Source organism: Panicum virgatum, chromosome 7K, assembly GCF_016808335.1.
Source record: "Panicum virgatum strain AP13 chromosome 7K, P.virgatum_v5, whole genome shotgun sequence".
Taxonomy (NCBI): domain Eukaryota; kingdom Viridiplantae; phylum Streptophyta; class Magnoliopsida; order Poales; family Poaceae; genus Panicum; species Panicum virgatum.
This window is the reverse complement of record NC_053142.1, coordinates 24,630,210-24,651,379: the sequence shown is the minus strand read 5'-3', so window position 1 is coordinate 24,651,379 and position 21,170 is coordinate 24,630,210. Positions and strand designations below refer to the sequence as shown.

Sequence of the window (21,170 nt, the reverse complement as noted above, 5' to 3'; positions counted from 1 at the left end):
AAATGTAATCTATCTATTATTGCCCCATTTCAATCTTAGTTATTAAAAATAATAGGCATAACTGCAAGCAACCAAATATTATGAACATAAAAAAATTAGATCTCAATAGCTCACAAGTCATATGACAATAGATAGGTTATATTTTTAATTCTCACAAAATGAAAAACCACCTTCAAAACCATCCCAGGGGCCAAATTTGCCCGGTTCTGACAGTTGGATGGCCTATGTTGTCTGGTTTTGTACTTGAAGGTTGAAAATCGGATTTTTGCGATAGTTGGAGGGTGTAAACCGGACTTTTTCCTTTAAGTTAAGATGCAAACCGAGAGGGTTTATATTAGGCCAGCCTTAGTGGGAGTTTCATGGGCACAGTTACCTAGACTGAGAACTAGGTAACTGTGCTAGATGTGTTTCATGGTGATGAAACTCTCCTCACATCTCATAAAAATCTATCATTCTCTCTTCTTGCCATGTCTACAAAATTGATGGTATTTAATGTCATGAAACTCCCATTGAGAATGACCTTAGATAATATTTCTTCCCAAAATTACATGCTTCGATTTACTAAAAGGTGTTTCTTGAAACTGCTATCCCTGAACAGGAAGAAGCTCCATTGCACAACTGAATCAGTAAACCCTGAGATTGAACTAGAACATAGCTGACAGAAGGAAAACTATCCTATATATTAGAGAAAACTACATACTAGTTATGATTTCTAGCAAAACTAATCCCACTATGCGCTAACTAAATTAGACACAAAGATAAACACAAATATGCATATCATAAAGGGGGCAAATTGAAGGATATTTCAGAACGGCATACTTGGAGCATTCTCGGCATTGACGTTCCTGGGGTACACTACAAACACCTTGGACACATTCTTAATGTCCTCCACAATGTTGAAGAGCTCCATGCTCACCATCGAGAACTGCCCGAGGACGTCCTGCCTGCAATTCACCATACCACAGGAAGCCAAACCATACCAGTCAGCAATTGCGCAGCGACACAACACTAGCAGATATACCGTAACTAAACCCTAGAATCCCTATCGGACATCAATCGGAAGCCGAGAGGGGGGGGGGGGGGGGGGGGGTGAGTTACCACTTTGGGGAGGTGGTGGGGTTCGTGTGGGGGATGACGTCAAAGTCCTCGAGGATGCGGGAGATGGCCTTGTACAACCCCACCGCGCGCGCATCCCCTCAAGGTTCAGCTGCTGCTGCACCCCGCGCTGAGCCACTCGACACGGGGAGTCGCCCTGCTGCATTGCCGGAGCACTAGCGTGGGAGCGGTGGTGGTGCGGCGGAGTGGAAGGGGGAGGCGACCTCAAATCAAAAGATGTCGAGATCTCCGGGACCGGGGGTCGATACCTGTGAAAGCCCGAAAAAGTGGCACCGCTAGTTTCTGTGCCTGGCTTACACTGACATGTGGACCGGTCAGGTCAGTGCTCTACGCTAGCTTGGGTGTGTTTGGTTGAGCTGTGTTTTTTGAAAAAGTTGTTATGGGCTGTAAGCTGTGGTTCAAAAGCAAACCAAACACACCCGTGTGACTGCTCCTAGTCCTGAATCCAATTTTTCAAGCCGCCAAATTTAAAATTTTAATAAGAACTAAAATCTAACGAAACATAATATAATATTATTGTACGACTCTCACTTGTGTCTATATTACAGTTTTTTCCCCACATATTATACTGAACCGAGTGTATTTTGCTTATTTGAGGCCCTAAATGAATTCAAATAAAAAAACTTATCAACTACAAAGTTTCATAATTTTTTGAGATCTACAACTTTCATTTTGGTAGTTTTTCCATCCGACATCGTTTACGAAATTTAAATTTTACTTTGTTGTGTGCCAGATCTAAGGCACACGACACACGTCAAAATTTTTTATATCAATAAAAATTCTGTAATTGAAATTGATACATTAAAATTATCAAAAAGTTCCAAAAAATCACTAAAATTTTACATGAAATAATTTATATTATCTATTGGCTATAGAAATTTTTTTTGAAGTCAAATCCAAATTTGATGATCACTTTCATTCAAAATCTAACCGCATCCTTCTCAACTCTCTGATTCTTCCTCATAGATGTTTCCATTTGTAAGCATTGTACGTGACAAAATTTTAGAATCCACTCGAATTTTTACCATAGCCTCCACATATGATATCATGAGATATTGCCAAATCTCATAATTTTCAGACTTCATTTGCTTTTTTTAGAATTTTAAAATCATTCCAACACACGTTCGTGGCCGTGTTTCCTAGACAAGATGTTGAAAATTTCTTTTCATTTCACGTGTAAGACCTCAAGTTGGGCTAAATAACATGAGTATCATTTTTCACTAATTTTATTCTATTATTTGAATCACTTGCAGTTCAAATATGACTTGATTCAAAAAATTGCTTGAAATGCAATTAATTAGTTATATATAGAATAAATTTAAAAATGTAACCAATTTTAACTTGGGGTACTACATATTGTATATGATGGATAGAAAAAGTTTCAAGGTGAGAAGAGAAAAAAAAATAACTTTGCCGTGTGCCGAAAATAACACACGGCAAACTATTGATTTTGTCGTGTGCCAAAAAAAAATACACGGTAAAGTATTTGCCGTGTGTCAGCACACGGCAAAGCATGGATTTTGCCGTATGTATTTTTTTGTCGTGCGTTTTCGTGGAGACACACGGCAAAGTGGCTCTTTGCCGTGTGCTCGACAAAAAGCACACGGCAAAGACCTAGGCACACGGCATTCTAGCGATTTTTGGTAGCGACTATACTGAGGTGCGATAAAATAATTCTGCAAGGCCTACTCTTATTTTTTTCAAAATGCAGTTGCCCCATCGCCGTACACCACGGCCGGCGCCGCCGCGTCGAGCTCTCTGCAAGCCGCCCACAAAAAGTTCGACGGCCTCCGAGTTCAAGTTTCGAATTCGAACTGCCGCCTCACGAATCGCAATTCGCAACTAACCCCAATGGGCCACTCCATCAGCCACTGCTGCACCTATAAGAAAAGGCAAAAGGCCCGTAGCGGAGCCCCTGCAACTTCGAAAGTGCACCGAGCGTCCACCATGTCCCGCAAGAAGCTGTTGGCCCCGGCGCCGGCCGTGTCCACCAACGAATGCTCCGGCCTCATGTCCTGCCTCTCCATCCGCCGCCGCGCCCCGCCGCAGCCGGCGCCGAGAGGGGCAGAGGACGCGCTGCCGCGCAGCAGCGACACGCAGAGGGACTGGAAGAGGATGCAGCTATTGGAGAAGGAGATCAGGAGGCTGTGCGAGTGGCCGGGGGGGGGGGGGGGGCAGGAGGAGAGGCCCGCGCCGCCAGGCGCCATGGCCGGGGAGGAGGGCACCGGCTGGGCCGCCGCCGAGTGCTGCAGGAACGGGGCCGCTGCTGCGGCCACGACTACCACTACCAAGAGGTGTGCCAGCGTCGGCATGGGTGTGCAGGATATGGTGAGGCTGGAGGACGGGACCTACCTGCGTGTGTTGGAATTGATCTCGCGACTCGGCCCAAAGGCCGAGTCGGACCCCTTGACCGCGCCTGATCGGGGCGCCTAGCCCGTTATGGCTGGTGGGCCCCCATTGCCAGCGCTATATAGAAGAGGGGTGGGCCCGGGGCACGGCACCAGAAGTTCACCGCCGCTAGAACCCACCCTACAGTTCCCTACCGATCTAGGGTTGCGCTAGGCCGATGGGAAGCACCACCACCGCCGCCACGACGTCCTCCGTCAACCCCGTCGTCGGTCAGTGCCGGTGGAGGCTTGAAGGACGCCGGGATCTACGCCGTCCACCACCACCACCACCGTATCCGCGACTCGCCGACCCGGACTTCCTCGCCTCCATCCTCGGCTCCATCGACGCCATGGCGCCCGCCGGGACGAGCTCCCCTGCGCCCCCTCCTGCAGATGGTCTGCACCTCCCTCTCCACGCCTCCTTCTCTCTCTGTTGCACTAGAAGTAGGGTCGAACTACTTGTTTATATGCCTAGAACTCGTACCCCATACCCGATCTGTCACCTAGAGTTCGATCTACTCAGAAATTCATGAACGTAGAATCTAACAATGGTATCAGATGCCCGATCTAGTGTGTAGATCGGGTCTTTTGGAGTACACGCACCCAGAACACAGAAGGAGAGGAAATCGATCTCGAATTGATCAAGAATCGAATCCTAGAAATCCTGAGAAACCCTAACCCTAGACCAAGAACAGAAAACCGGGAGGGGGGACACCTACCTCCCGACCGGGCCGCCGCCGCTCATCGGCGTGCGGGTCAGAGCCGCGGCCACCACTCGCCCGCACGCGGGTCATGGCCGCGAGATAGAACTGGTGCGCGGACTCGGGCACCGCCGTCACGCCGCTCGACGGCGGTGCGCTCCCACTCGGGTGAGCGCGCACGCCGGCGAGGGGTCCGGCGGCGGTGCCGCCGCTCGCTCTCTCCTCCGCCCGGCCAAAGGCGGCCTCCGCTGCACTAGTGAAGATAAGGGGGAGAGGATCAGAATGATCTAGGGTTTGAAGGGGTGAACCGCCGGCTCTGGTTTTGTCCGTGCGAAGATCGCGGCCAACGGTCCGATCTCGCGCCGAGCAGATCGACGACCAGGGACGGCCGGCGGCGCACGGGCCAGATGAGGCCCAAGAGGGGGCGACGCGCGGGCCGCTGTCCCGGCCCAGGCCTAGGTTGCGGCCTGGGCGCGGGGGCGCACCGCTGCGCACGCGTAGGCCGTGGAGAGCCAGAACTGGCCACGGGCCAAATGAACAGTAACAAATTAGATTTTTCCTTTTTTTATTTCAGAAGCATTTTAGAATATGAATTTATTTAGAATTTGAATCTCTACAAATAAATGCGCCAACATGTATTATTTTTAGAACAGAATTTTATAGAATCATGCTTCTGAAATTTAGAATTTTTACATATTTCTGCTGCAAAGAATTTATTTTGTCTCTATGTTAATTTGAACCAACGAGATAATTGATATAGAGGCATATATAATTTATTTTTCAAAATTTTCAATATATTATGATATTGTAATTTCTGACCAAAGTTGATATTATAATATTATGATTTTGTTCAGAATTTTGTATACATTATATCTTTTTCTGCCCAACGGTGATTTAGATTTAATGTACAGAATATCGCATATTTTAATTTGGACCAAAGTTAAATTTATACATGCATATTATTGTTGTCCTCACAAATTTTTGAATCTGAATTTCAGGTTCAAATACTATGAACCTTTTGAATGGCATCCCAGAATTAGATGGCAGAAACTATGGGAAGTGGTACCAGAAGCTAGAAATCGCTCTGGCGATGGCCAACATAGATTTGGCCATCAGTACGCCTCGGCCACAAGAATCAGAAAAGCCCGTGAGGGCTCAGAATGAAGCTGACGCGACATTCACTGCTCGTCAGAAGAAATATGATGAAGTAAAAACCTTGTATGACAAGGAGATGGCACCGTGGGCGGATTCAAACCGCAAGTGCTTATTGATCATTAAAGGTTCTATCTCAGAATCCATCAGAATGAAATCACTGCTTGCCCCACCGCTACATAATACCTCCAGAAAATAAAGAGTCAGTTCACTAGCTCTGTCAAAGCTTATGCTGCTATTCTTGCAGAGCAGCTAATTACAAAAAAAAATACACTGGTGGTGGAATCAGAGATCATATCCTAGAGATGAGCCACATGGCCAATAAACTAGCGACAATGGATATGCCCTTACCAGAATTGTTTCTTGTCCAGCTTGTTTTCAAGTCCCTTCCAAAGGAGTTTGCGACTTTTCACGTCAATTACAACACTTTTCCAGAAAACTGGGACATTGAGAAGCTGATTGCCATGTGTGCTCAGAAAGAAGCAAGGCTGGAAAATGCCAATGGTGGTGGTGAACTTGTCTTTCAAGTCCAGCACCAAAAGAAAAAGAACCTCCAAAAGAATTACCAGAACTACAAGAGGCCCTTCCCGCCAAGCAAGAATCAGCATGAAAGTGGTCCTTCCAAACCACCTCCACGCGAAAAAGAATGGTCAGACTTCCCAGTTGATAAAGACCAGTGCCTCAAATGCAAGAAAAGAGGGCACTACAAGAGGCAATGCCCAGAATTTCTGATGGAGCTATTAAAGAACGGTGAGGACACCATTACTTTTGTAGATGAATCCTTGTTTTTGAATTATGATAAATCCACTTGGTGGATTGATTCTGGAGCAACTGTTCATGTTGCTAATTCATTACAGGGGACAAGTATGAGCCAGACCCGGCCAAGAGGAGGAAGAAGAATTAAAGTGGCGAATGGAGAAGAAGCTAAAGTTGAAGCCATAGCATATTTTCATTTAGAATTACATAATGGCTTTGTACTTCATTTGAAAGATGTTCTTTATGTACCTTCGCTACAAAGAAATTTAATTAGTGTGTTTAAGTTGGATGATGATTTGATTACTTGTCATTTTGGAGATGGCAAGTGTGAGATACACTTTAATAAAGAATGTGTTGGTCTTGCCTTCCGACAAGACAAGTTGTAATTACTTTCATTATCTAAGAATGTTAATGTTGTAAGTTCTAAGAATGAGAATTCCTCCTCATGCGGGAATGGCACTAAGAAACGTAAAAGAATTGATGCAATCTCATCGAAATTATGGCACTGTCGATTAGGCCATATTTCGAGGGGGAGAATAGAGCGCTTAGTAAAAGCATCAATTCTTTCACCGTTAGAATTTTCAAATTTAGAACAATGTATCGATTGCATTAAAGGAAAATACGTCAAGAACATAAAGAAAGGCGCCAAACAAAGTGAGGGAATTTTAGAAATAATCCACATGGATATTTGTGGACCATTCCCTGTCACTACTGTAGATGACTATGATTCATTCATAACATTTACATATGATTATTCCGTTGTGGCTATATTTATCCAATCAACGAATGATCAGAAGCGTTGGATAAATTTAAGATATTTAAAGCAGAAGTAGAAAATCAACATGATTTAAAGATCAAGATTGTTAGATCCGATCGTGGGGGAGAATACTACGGTCGGCATACCCCGTATGGCCAAGTTCCTGGACCTTTTGCAAGATTCCTAGAGAAAAATGACATAGTTGCCCAGTATTCCACACCGGGCGAGCCTCAGCAGAACGGAGTGGCAGAAAGAAAAAACCGTACCCTTATGGATATGGTAAGAAGCATGATGAGCTACTCCACGCTACCGATTAACTTGTGGATGGAGGCGTTAAAAACCGCTATCTACATACTTAATCGCGTGCCAAGTAAATCGGTGCCGAAGACACCGTATGAACTGTGGACAGGAAGAGAACTCTCGCTCAATCATTTTCAAGTGTGAGGCTGTCCGGCTGAGGCCAAAGTGTTTAATCCAAACATTGGGAAACTAGATCCCAAGACAGTCAGTTGCCATTTTATTGGCTATCCAGAAAAATCGAAAGGGTATTGTTTTTACTGCCCTGACAGACATACGAAATTCGTAGAAACAAGACACGCTGCTTTTCTAAGAGATCAGATGATCAGGGGGAGCATTGTAGCCAGAAAAATCGATCTTGAGGAAAAGCGGGTATTCGTCTCTACTTCGATGACTCAAGAACCTTATTTCTGCTTACCTGTGGCTGTGGCACCAGCACTATAGAACACTACAGTGCCAACGTCTGTTATTAGTTCTCCTAACGTGGCAGCGAATGAGAATGAGGATTTCATTCCTCATGCTCAACCAGAACCCATTGTTGTGGATGAGGGGGAGCAACAGCAGCCTCCTGTACCAGAAATACCAGTTGCACTGGCCCCACAAAGGCCACAAAGAATTAGAAAATCTGCTATTTTTGATGATTACGAAGTCTATAATAGCGAAAAAAATACAAATTGAAATGAAATCATCCAAGTGGTTTGCAGCCATGGAAGATGAAATGAAATCAATGAGTACCAATAAAGTTTGGGACTTAAAAGAAATTCCCAAAGGAGCCAAAACAGTCGGCTGCAAGTGGGTCTACAAAACGAAGTGTGACTCCAAAGGGAATATAGAAAGATATAAGGCGCGACTCGTGGCAAAAGGCTTCACACAGAGAGAAGGAATAGATTATAATGAGACCTTTTCTCCGGTCTCATGTAAAGACTCTTTCAGAATAATAATGGCCATAGTGGCTCATTATGACCTAGAATTGTATCAGATGGATGTGAAGACGGCATTCCTGAATGGAATCTATATGAAGACGTCTATATGGCACAACCGAAAGGTTTTGTTGTGGAAGGCCAAGAAAATTTAGGGTGCCACCTAAAGAAATCAATTTATGGCTTGAAGCAAGCCTCAAGGCAGTGGTACTTGAAATTTGATGAAACAATAAGAAAGTTTGGATTTAAAGAAAATAAATAGGACAATTGCATCTATGCAAAATTTAAGAATGGGAGATTTATCTTTCTTATCCTGTATGTGGATGACATCCTGCTGGCTAGCAGTGATGTTAATCTACTATTGGAGACAAAGAATTTTTTGTCCTCGAATTTTGATATGAAGGATCTTGGTGAAGCTTCATTCGTTTTAGGAATTGAAATTCACCGAGATAGAAGAAAAGGGGTATTAGGATTGTCACAGAAAGCATACCTAGAAAAAGTATTAAAGAAATACGGTATGCATGCGAGCAAGCCCACACGTGCTCCAATAGTCACGGGCGATAGTTTCCGGAAACATCAGTGTCCCAAGAATCAGTATGAGCTCGAGCAAATGAAGGCAGTGCCTTATGCTTCAGCTGTCGGAAGCTTACAGTATGCACAAGTATGCACTCGCCCTGACTTAAGTTTTTTTACCGGGGTACTTGGCAGATACCAAAGTAATCCAGGCACAGAGCACTGGAAGATGGTAAAGAAGAGTATGCTATGTGAGGGGCACTACTGGCCTCATGCTAACGTACAGAAAACCAGAATCTATAGAAATAGAAGGATATTCAGATTCAGACTTTGCAGGAGATGTAGATGACAGAAAATCCATGTCTGGATACATCTTTACTCTTGCAAAAGGAGCAATATCGTGGAAGAGCTCTAAACAGTCAGTAACAGCAGCTTCCACGACATGCAGAATTTATAGCACGTTACAAGGCCTCCAGGCAGGTTACATGGCTTAAGAAATTTGTACCCGGTTTAAGAGTGGTCGACAGTATAGAAAAACCACTGAAGTTATACTGCGATAATGAACCAGCAATATTTTACGCTCATAACAACAAGTCGAGTGGTGCTGCCAAACACATCGATATAAAGTTTTATGTTGTTAAGGAGCAAGTCCAGGATGAAATAATTTGTTTAGAACATATCAGAACAGACAAGATTTCAGCGGATCCGCTTATAAAAGGCCTACCACCCAATGTGTTCAGAGAACACTTAGCCGGCATGGGTTTAAGGGAAAGCCTATTATTCCTGGACGAAGAGTGGCCCAAAGAAAAGAATTTTGTTTCAGACCGGAAAGGTAATTGTGGCTGTTAATCTGACAGTAACAATTGTCATAACGAGGCACGCCCTATACACTGATCTGTGATGGGATGATTGTTATCGCCATAAATTAACAGAGTTAATTAATGGGCCGCAAGCGAGTTGGGCTTGAAGCAAGGATTAAAGAAGGCTTGAGAATCGGCTCCTGTGTGAGTATCTGGGCCGTGCAGGCCATGTATCTTTAGATTTAGTTTGGATTAGAGATAGAGTCCGATTTGGATGCGTTAGGTTTAGATTGTTTCCCAATTCTCTGGACTATAAATATGTACCCTATGATATTCGTAAGAGAAGGAACGTCATCACTTTTTGCAACAACACCTTGGCGCAACGCCGCCCCTAATTCTAGGGTTTCATCCAAGTAAGCGCCATGCTGCCCTGATCATCTTCTTGCGATCAGGGCAGCATTGTTCTTGCCTTTACCTTGGTATTACTCGTACTGAAGCATTTTTGATGGCGAGTAATGCTAGTTATCTCGATGTTCATAGCATGATTTTTAGTAAATCCATCATGCTCTTGTTGTTCACCATCTACGAATATCATGTTTTCTCTATGCGTTCATGCTTTGATCTTAAGATAATTCTCGTTGCGAAGGATTAGTTGCGTAGAGATAACACCTTACTTCTTTTCTATCTAGTAGATCCAATCTGTAATGGTTTATTCTTATTTTATAAGGATTAGCTCAATATCTGCTAGGTTAGGCCTTGCAAACGGATTGGATATTCCGGTGATGTAATAGATGCTTTATTCTAGCCTTGATAGGGATTGTTTCGGGAATTAGGCTCTTGCTAGTTCTTAGGCCTCTGTTTTTTGTTATGGTTTAGTTATCTGTTATATTCGCTAGGCCTAGTTATGTGTAACACCCGGTTTATAAAAGGACATAAATCGAGCAATCATATACGTGCCAGGATCAAGTCACATGTATATACAACAGAATGAACAGTATATCATAGCACATATCACGTAAAAAGATATAATAAAGCGAATACGAATGTTATTTATTACATTAATGACAAAAATGTCTGATACAACGGAAGCGTAGAATACATAAACGATAACTCTCGCCGGAAGCTGAGCAGGGCGCCACAGGGACGTCGACTGGGAGACAAATGCCTAGAAGTCCTCGTAGTCCTGGTAGCGCTGAGCGAACTCCCTCTTTTCGGCAGGAACTGAGCAGCAGTAGCGTATCCAAGAGGAAAAAGTAGAGAAGAGGCAAGGGTGAGTACACAACTTGTACTCAACAAGTATAACACAAACTATGAGGCTCTAAGGTTGGCTGACTGACTGCATTAGCTTTTAAGTCTTGGCAAAATTTTATTAAAGCTATTTACTACAAGTTGATGAATTATCATAAACCCAGTTACATAGTAATTAATCAAAATTAATCATGTTACTACTGAGAACCAAACCGAAACCACCAAGGTAACCCCGAGAGGCACACCCCCGTCGGAAGGAGTTAACCCCACTAATCAAAAGGAGGATCTGGGCCGCTCATGACTGTGAGCACGGCTAGTATAACAGTTTTACACTCTGCAGAGGTTGCACATCTTTACCCACAAGTCGTGAGCTACGCTAGTTGTTCATCACACTTCCTTAGGTGAGATGACTAGCGACTCATTACGAGGCCGTTACAAAGGGCACGTTGGTAAGGTGTAACCGCTAAGGATTCAGGCAATGCAACGATGGTACCCACCTCGAGGGGTACACAGACCAAGCCCCGTAGCCTAGGCACCATTGAAGCTTGACTCCCCTCTTGCCCCGTCGGTAAGTTACTCCCGAACCAAAATGGCCTAATTAGTAAGCCAAGACCGTCCCATTCCAGTCTTGTGGTAGCGCTGTTGTCCCAGGTTGTCGCTCTATGAACCGGTCCTTATGGAGAGTGGCCAACCCAGCAGTAAGCACCGTGCTGGCCCCCTAAACCATGTTTCTAACAAAAACCAATTTTAATGAGAAGTGAGCCACTCAAGCCACACAGAGGGCCACTCTCAGAATTAAGTTGCATATACCATTAATCAAATTAATTAAAAAGGACCAAATGTGTTATAGCGCGGCACCTAGCACAACTAACCAAAATGCAACCCAAAGGATATATATAAAGGATATAAAGTGGCTAGGAATGTCCTTATAGGCATACAGTATGAAAATGCAGTATGAAAATGTATTTAAAGTGATAGGTGTTGTTCATATTATACTTACCTTCCTCGTACTATTCCTGCTGCTGCTCAAACTGGTCAGAAGACGGCTGCTCCGGGTACTGGTACTGGGGCTCCTCCGGTAGCTCAACGTCTACTCACGAACACATGGCCAAAACAAGGCACAATAATAAGCATACAAGCAAACACTAACAAAAGCTAAGAAACAGTACATCAATACATAAAACAGCACACTAAACTAATCTAAAGCTATTCTATGCGTTACAACGATCGCGTGGACATAAAGAATGCCTAAAACGGAGCTAAAACGCAAAATCTAGGCCAAAAACAAGTTCTAGGGGCTTATCTGCGAGAAAAACTAAGTTCCAGGGGGTTTTCTGCAAAACCGAGGGCCTAAATGTAAATAAACCTTAGTTTTAGGGGCTATCCTGCAAAACCGACGGCTCAGGACAGCGGGTAATATTTCTAAAAAGGTCAGGGGGGTCTGTGCAAGATTTTGGGCCAAACTGTAATTAGTTTTCTGTTTAGATGGACCGCGGGTTAAATTCAGAGAACTCCGAGGTCTCTTTAGCAAAGATTCAAGGGTGAAGCGGTACGGGTGGATCTGCTCCATTGGATCGAGATCGGGGGGCTCACAACGAAGGGGTACGGCCTTCTAATCCTACGCGTTTACTCTGAATCTAACGGCTGGAAGCCATTCCGCGCGTGGGGGCGGCGGCGCTCGCCCGCCGGTGGCTCTGTCCGCGGCGGCGCGACGCGAAGCTCGCCGGAGAAACAAATCCGACGCTCCCAGGGTTGGTTCGGGCTGTAGTTTGGCCGTGCAGCATGAGCGCGGCATGGCTAAATCACCTGGGCGCTTAGGTCTACGGATTGGGGCACGGGTGAGGCTCGCGGTGGTGCGGGGCAGTGCTAACTCGTCATTGTGCGGTGTGCAGGCCGTTCTGTGGCCCGGACGCACGTGTAGCAGGGTCGGGTGACTTGCGCAAGGCACGGTATGCTTGTGCAGGGGTCGTGCGGGGTGCAGGGATGCAGGCATCCGCTACGGCGGAGCTGCTGCGGCGAGACGCCGGCGTGCGGGGTCCAGGCACCTAGGTGCACCACGGGCTAAATTATCTAGCGCAAAAGCGAGAGAAGGTCGGGTTAGTGCTCACCGGGGCTCGGATCGAAGAAGGCGAACGGCGCAGAAGGTCAACGTCGTGCTCCGGCGGTGGCGCGGCGGGTCCAAGCTCGGCAAGTCGATGGCGCACGGGGAGAGGCCGCGTGGATGGCTCCTTGAGCGTCTGCTCCGGTGGCAGCTACGCGGGGTCGTCCTACGAGACGACCAAATGGGTCAGTATGGCCGGTATAGGGTTGACGGCTGGGAGCATCGACGAGGAACTCACCGTGGGCGGCAGGGCAGAGCTCCAACGGTGGGACGGCATTGCGCTAGATTCTAGGGGAAATTGAGGTGGGGATACGGTTTGGGGAGGTGCAGGGCGCGTTAAGAAGGCGATGGGGGGGATCCTCGGCGTGCGAGCCGCGGGAATTGCGGTGCAAAGATTTCGAAGCGGACGCGGGATAGAGCAGATCCGATTCCCGGGTTGGCTTCTAGAAGAAGGGCGCGGCTAAGTTGGCGCGGTTATCGGGAGGCTGGTGCGCAGGGTGTAGCGGGGCCAGCAGCAGGGGGAGAGGCATGGAGCGGCAGAGGCCCAGAGAGCAGAGGGAGTCCGACGAGGTTAGCGGCAGAGGAAGGCGAAGGTTCTGGAGTGTGGGGCCAAGACGTCAGCGAGAGGGTGCGCGCGAGCGCGTTGAGGCGAACGCACCGTGACTCGGGCCAACTGGGGAGCGGGCTGGGCCGGTGGCGCGCGCGCGGTGAAGCGGGGGCGTGCTCTAGTGGGAGCAGGCCTGTGCGGGGCTTTTGCTTCGTGGGCTGAGCGGATCGCGGGGCAGGCCGGGGTGGTCGCCTGGTGGGTTGAGCGAACTGGGCCGACTGCGACTGGGCTGCGGTTTTGGGTTTGAGTTTGGTTTTTTTGGGTTTTCATCTATTTCTCTCCCTTCCGAAACCCTATTCAAACTCAACCAAAACTAGTTGAATTCAAATTTGAATTTGAATTCAATGCTAACACTCAAACAATTAAAACAATGCACCTGCATGAATGCAACAACAAAATTAAACCTATGATAAAATATTAATTACTTGAGGAATAAAATTGAATTAATTGCCATACTAAACACAATAAACCTTAGAAATTTAAGTAAAGCCAATTAAATTTATTATAAAATACTGAAATTTAAACTAGGGTGTTACAGACCCTACCCCCTTAAAGAAATCTCGTCCCCGAGATTTAGCTAGGGCTGGCTAGCAAAGAGATCTGGATATGTCTTCCTCAGCTCATCTTATCGCTCCCATGTAGCCTCAGCTTCACTGTGATGACTCCACTGAACTCTGCACATCTTGATGCGCTTGTTCCGAGTAACCCTTTCTGATGTCTCCAGAATCTTCACCGGATGCTCAGTATAAGTCAGATCTTCCTCAACTTCTAACCCATCCAGTGGTGCCTGCTCCTCGGGTACTCGCAGACACCTCTTCACTGAGATATATGGAAGACATCGTGAACTCCTGAGAGGCTGGTGGGCAACTCCAGGCGATAAGCAACTTCGCCTTTCCTCTCTAACACCTTGAATGGACCAACATACCGAGGTGCTATCTTCCCCTTGACATTAAACCTGCGGATTCCTCTCATCGGAGACACCTTCAGGTATACATGATCACCAACACTAAAAGTCAGGCCTCTCCGTTTGCCATCTGCATAGCTCTTTTGCCTGCTCTGTGCAATCCTCAGATTTTCTCGCACAGCCTGAACCATCTACTCTGCATCATCTATGATCTCAGGGCCAAAGAGCTGCTTCTCACCAATCTGATCCCAATAGAGAGGAGTCTTGCACTTTCTGCCATACAATGCCTCAAAGGGGGACTTCTTCAGACTGGCCTGATAGCTGTTGTTATATGAAAACTCAGCATAAGACAGGCACTTATCCCAACTAGTACCATACTGAATGGCACAAGCTCTCAGCATATCCTCCAACACTTGGTTGGTTCTCTCTGTCTGCCCATCTGTCTGAGGGTGATAAGCCGTACTGAAACGCAGCTTCGTATCCAACGAATCATGGAGCTGCTCCCAGAACCGAGAAGTGAACTGAGACCCTCTATCTGATATAATCTTCTTGGGCACACCATGCAAGCAGACAATCCGAGAGATGTACAACTCTGCAAGTCTAGCACCGGAGTAAGTAGTGTTCACTGGAATGAAGTGAGCAACCTTCGTCAATCGATCCACTACTACCCATATAGAGTTGTACCCTTTCTGAGTACGAGGCAATCCAACAATGAAGTCCATAGTGATTTCCTCCCATTTCCACTCTGGAATCTTCAAAGGCTGTAACAGACCTGCTGGCCTCTGATGCTCAGCCTTGACACGCTGACAGGTGTCACAAATAGCCACGTACTCTACCACTGAACGCTTCATCCCATACCACCAGAAACGTTCCTTCAGATCATAATACATCTTCGTGCTGCCTGGATGAATAGAGTAAGCTGTATCATGGGCCTCACTCAGAATCAACTTCCGGAGATCATTCACATCTGGCACACAGATCCGGTTCTTATACCACAAGGTACCCTGATCATCCTCTCTGAAGTGTGGGGCCTTGCCCTTCTTGTGCAACTCACGGATCTCCTGCAGCTTCTCATCTTCTTTCTGATGCTGCCTGATCTCTGACGAGTCGGTACTGCCTCAAATGCTGCACTGGAGGTATGATGCAAGAAGCCCAGACTCAACTGCTCGAACTCCTCGCATAACTTTGGAGGCATCTAGAAAGCCACGGCCATGTTGACATAGCTTCTTCTGCTCAGAGCATCTGCTACAACATTGGCCTTGCCCGGATGATAGTGAATCTCCAGGTCATAGTCCTTGACCAACTCTAGCCATCTTCTCTGCCGCATGTTCAGCTCATTCTGCGTGAAAATGTACTTGAGGCTATTGTGATCAGTGTAGATATCACACTGCTGCCCATACAAGTAATGCCTCCAAATCTTCAGAGCATGCACAACTGCGGCTAACTTAAGATCATGAGTGGGATAATTTAGCTCATGCCGACGTAACTGCCGTGAAGCATAAGCAATCACTCTGCCCTCCTGCATCAGGACACACCCAAGACCATCCTTCGAAGCATCACAATACACCGTGAACCTCTTGCTCTGGTCTGGCAGAGTAAGGACTGGCGCCGTAGTCAACCTCTTCTTCAGCTCATCAAAGGCCTTCTGACGCTCATCAGTCCATATGAATGCCACATTCTTCTCCAGCAAGGAAGTCAAAGGTTCGCGATCTTGGAGAAATTCTCAATGAACCTCCGATAATATACTGCTAAGCCCAAGAATGACCTGACTTCCTTTACTGTCTGCGGTGTCTCCCACTCGAGCACATCCTTTACCTTGCTCGGATCAACAGCAATGCCTCCCTGAGAGATAACATGACCGAGGAATGGAACCTCGTCAATATAGAATTCACACTTGCTAAACTTGGCATACAACTGATGCTCCCTCAGTCTCTGCAATACAAGTCTCAGATGCTCCTCATGCTCTTCTTCTGTCTTGGAGAAGATCAGAATATCATCAATGAAGATCACCACGAAGACATCCAGATAGTCCATGAAAACCATGTTCATCAGATGCATGAAGAAAGCCGGGGCATTAGTCAAGCCGAAGGACATGACCGTGTACTCATATAGCCCATACTTGCAGGTGAATGCCGTCTTCAGAATATCCCCAGGACGGATCCTCAGCTGAAAATAACCCGAGCGAAGATCAATCTTCGAGAATATATGAGCACCTCGAAGCAAATCAAAGAGATCCTCAATACGGGGCAGTGGATGCTTGTTCTTGATGGTAACTGCATTCAGCTCCCGATAATCGAACACACATCCTCTTCGAGCCATCCTTCTTATCTACTAGCAACAATGGAAAAGCCCAAGGAGAGAAGCTGTGACTGGATATAGCCCTTGGCTAGCAACTCATCAATAGTCTTCCTAACTTCCTCATGCTCTATAGGTGCCATGCAGTAGGGCCGCTTTGCAATAGGAGCTGTGCCAGGCAAGAGATCAATAGAAAATTCGAAGTCGCGTTCAGGCGGCATACCTAGCAAATCATCCGGAAAGACATCCGGGAATTCAGACACCACGCGAATACCATCCGTGGGTCTAGCCTCCATCTGATGAAGAAATCCCGAGGGCTCTGAAGCACTGACTGTCACCTCTTGGCCATCAGATGCTGTCAAGTGAACTGCCCCGATGGGCACAATCAATTCTGACTCCCCACTTGGCAAGAGTATCCATTCCCAGAATCACATCAATACCCTTGATGTCTAGCACCCTCAGATCAGCACTGAACGTTGCCCCCCTTATCGCTACACTGACTCGGGGGCAAACAATATGGGATCTCAACTCCCCTCCTGGTGAAGAGACTAGCAGACACTTCCTTAATGCAGTGGTAAAGAAACTATGCTCCTCAACATATGACTTGGTGATGAATGAATGAGTAGCACCAGTATCGAAAAGCACTGTAGCTGGATGGGAGTTGACCATGAACGTACCAATAACCACGTTAGGAGCCTCAGCCGCTGACTCGGCCGTCACGTGGTTCACTCTGCCCTGTGCTGGCGCCCTGGGCTGAGCTGGGTGCCCCTGCTATCCCGCCTGCGCCTTCCGGGGGCCAGTGTTGGCGTAGTGCCCCGGCTGGCCGCAGTGATAGCACACGCGAGGAGGTGCTGGAGCCTGCTGTCCAGCAGGAGGAGCTGCCTGCCGTGGAGCCTGAGGTGCTGGCGGAGCTAGTGGAACACGAGCCGGAGGTGCCGGTAACCTCTGGCCCTGACCTGCCTGCTGCTGCTGTCGAGGCGGGTACTGCTGCGGCCTCTGCTGGTACTGCTGGGGAGGCTGGTACTGCTATTGCTGGTACTGCTGAGGAGGCTGGAGGCGAGGACGAGTGTTGCTGCCGGAAGCAACGGGAACGATCTTCCTCTTCTTGTCCTCCATCTCCAGGTACTTGCGCTCCGTGTTGAGCACGCTGTCAACCAGATGGTTGAAGTCGTCGAAGCGGAGGTTGAGCAGCGCGTACTAGAGGTAGTCCTCAAGACCCTCCATGAAGTGCTCCTGCTTCTTGCGGTCATCCGCAACATCGGCAGGGGCGTAGCGAGCAAGCTGCAGAAAACGATCACGATACTCCGTGACCGTCGTAGTCCCCTGAAGTGAAAAAGACAGATATATATAGCGAAGGATTAATTCATGACTCGGAAGGATAGAACACGGGGGTATTAGCTCAAAAGGAAACACTGAATGATTATATCTGAGATTACCTGCTTCAGTGCAAGGAACTCCTTCTGCTTCATCTTCATAACGCCCGGGGTGACGTTGTGACTGCGGAACCGCTCCCGGAACTGGAGCCAGGTAAGAGCCTCGCGATCCTGAACTGGGTGGGACTCCCACCAGTCCAAAGCTACCCCTCGCAGCTATCCTGCTGCGTACAGGACTCGCTCCCGATCATCGCACTGGGCGATGTCCAGCTGGCGCTCCACTGCACGGAGCCAGTCGTCTGCCTGAAGTGGGTCAGATGTGTGAGAGAACGTCGGCGGGTGATCCCTCAGGAACTCAGCACGCCTGTCGCGAGTCTGAGGCGGTGGAGGAGGCGGCGGCTGAGCGTGGATCTGCTGCAGTGCCTGAACAGTGTTGTTCAGGGTGGCCATCATCTGCATTTGGAGCTGAAAGAACTGCTCCGGAGTCAAGGGTGGAGGCATCGACATCCCGATACCCTGGTTGTTCTGACCCTGCTGCTGACCAGAACCGGAACTGGTGCTCCTGGTGTTCACCATCTGATTTGAACAAAAGATGTATGAGCAAAGATATTGCAGGAATAAATTCAGATGGATACGATATTTTTCTGCAAGAAAGGCTTAGACATGATAAATTAGACAGGATAGAGTGGACGGTTTTACCCCCAACGATCTAACTCTTTTATTAATTAGTTAACTTTAACTTAAAACTGATTTTCATTAAACAAATTTAAACTACTAAGCTATGCAATCATTCAAAAATCCAAATCAAACATGTAGCATAATAACAAACAGACAATTTTCACAACTTAGCCGAGTTTAACATCCGACTCTACTAACCACAACGCGTCATGGAACGTACTATCGTATTATTATAAAGGGGTCATCTAGCTTACACCTATGATGGTCAGACGACTTACTCCAGGTCAGAATCTACGGGAAACTATTTTATGGAGAGAAAACAAAGCAAGACGAGTGAGACACTTGGAATTCAAGGGGTATAATAGCAAAATAGCTTCAGCAGACAAGGCTGAGAGAGAAGAAGACTTAAAACTCCACCAGTTCTATCTAGGCTTTCGTCCTACAGTCGATATGGCTCTGATACCACTCTGTAACACCCGGTTTATAAAAGGACATAAACCGAGCAATCATATACATGCCAGGATCAAGTCACACGTATATACAATAGAATGAACAGTATATCATAGCACATATCACGTAAAAATATCTAATAAAGCGAATACGAATGTTATTTATTACATTAATGACAAAAATGTCTGATACAACGGAAGCGTAGAATACATAAACGATAACTCTCGCCGGAAGCTGAGCAGGGCGCCACAGGGACGTCGACTGGGAGACGAACTGCCTAGAAGTCCTCGTAGTCCTGGTAGCGCTGAGCGAACTCCCTCGCGTCGGCAGGAACTGAGCAGCAGTAGCGTATCCAAGAGGAAAAAGTAGAGAAGAGGCAAGGGTGAGTACACAACTTGTACTCAACAAGTATAACACAAACTATGAGGCTCTAAGGTTGGCTGATTGACTGCATTAGCTTTTAAGTCTTGGCAAAATTTTATTAAAGCTATTTACTACAAGTTGATGAATTATCATAAACCCAGTTACATAGTAATTAATCAAAATTAATCATGTTACTACTGAGAACCAAACCGAAACCACCAAGGTAACCCCGAGAGGCACACCCCCGTCGGAAGGAGTTAACCCCACTAATCAAAAGGAGGATCTGGGCCACTCATGACTGTGAGCACGGCTAGTATACCAGTTTTACACTCTGCAGAGGTTGCACATCTTTACCCACAAGTCGTGAGCTACGCTAGTTGTTCATCACACTTCCTTAGGTGAGATGACTAGCGACTCACTACGAGGCCGTTACAAAGGGCACGTTGGTAAGGTGTAACCGCTAAGGATTCAGGCAATGCAACGATGGTACCCACCTCGAGGGGTACACAGACCAAGCCCCGTAGCCTAGGCACCATTGAAGCTTGACTCCCCTCTTGCCCCGTCGGTAAGTTACTCCCGAACCAAAATGGCCTAATTAGTAAGCCAAGACCGTCCCATTCCAGTCTTGTGGTAGCGCTGTTGTCCCAGGTTGTCGCTCTATGAACCGGTCCTTATGGAGAGTGGCCAACCTAGCAGTAAGCACCGTGCTGGCCCCCTAAACCATGTTTCTAACAAAAACCAATTTTAATGAGAAGTGAGCCACTCAAGCCACACAGAGGGCCACTCTCAGAATTAAGTTGCATATACCATTAATCAAATTAATTAAAAAGGACCAAGTGTGTTATAGCGCGGCACCTAGCACAACTAACCAAAATGCAACCCAAAGGATATATATAAAGGATATAAAGTGGCTAGGAATGTCCTTATAGGCATACAGTATGAAAATGCAGTATGAAAATGTATTTAAAGTGATAGGTGTTGTTCATGTTATACTTGCCTTCCTCGTACTATTCCTGCTGCTGCTCAAACTGGTCAGAAGATGGCTGCTCCGGGTACTGGTACTGGGGCTCCTCTGGTAGCTCAACGTCTACTCACGAACACATGGCCAAAACAAGGCACAACAATAAGCATACAAGCAAACACTAACAAAAGCTAAGAAACAGTACATCAATACATAAAAATAACACACTAAACTAATCTAAAGCTATTCTATGCGTTACAACGATCGCGTGGACATAAAGAATGCCTAAAACGGAGCTAAAACGCAAAATCTAGGCCAAAAACAAGTTCTAGGGGCTTATCTGCGAGAAAAACTAAGTTCCAGGTGGTTTTCTGCAAAACCGAGGGCCTAAACGTAAATAAATCTTAGTTTCAGGGGCTATCCTTGAAAACCAGCGGCTCAGGACAGCGGGTAATATTTCTAAAAAGGTCAGGGGGGTCTGTGCAAGATTTTGGGCCAAACTGTAATTAGTTTTCTATACAGATGGACCGCGGGTTAAATTCAGAGAACTCCGGGGTCTCTTTAGCAAAGATTCAAGGGTGAAGCGGTACGGGTGGATCTGATCCATTGGATCGAGATCGGGGGGCCCACAACGAAGGGGTACGGCCTTCTAATCCTACGCGTTTACTCTGAATCTAACGGCTGGAAGCCATTCTGCGCGTGGTGGCGGCGGCGCTTGCTCGCTGGTGGCTCTGTCGGCGGCAGCGCGACGCGAAGCTCGCCGGAGAAACAAATCTGATGCTCCCGGGGTT

At 46.8% G+C, this 21,170-nt stretch overlaps 1 pseudogene; it reads left to right on the top strand.

Moving 5' to 3' along the window:
- The first annotated feature begins 3,063 nt into the window (after positions 1 to 3,063).
- LOC120640036 overlaps positions 3,064 to 21,170 on the top strand; it is a 38,937-nt pseudogene continuing 20,830 nt past the window's right edge.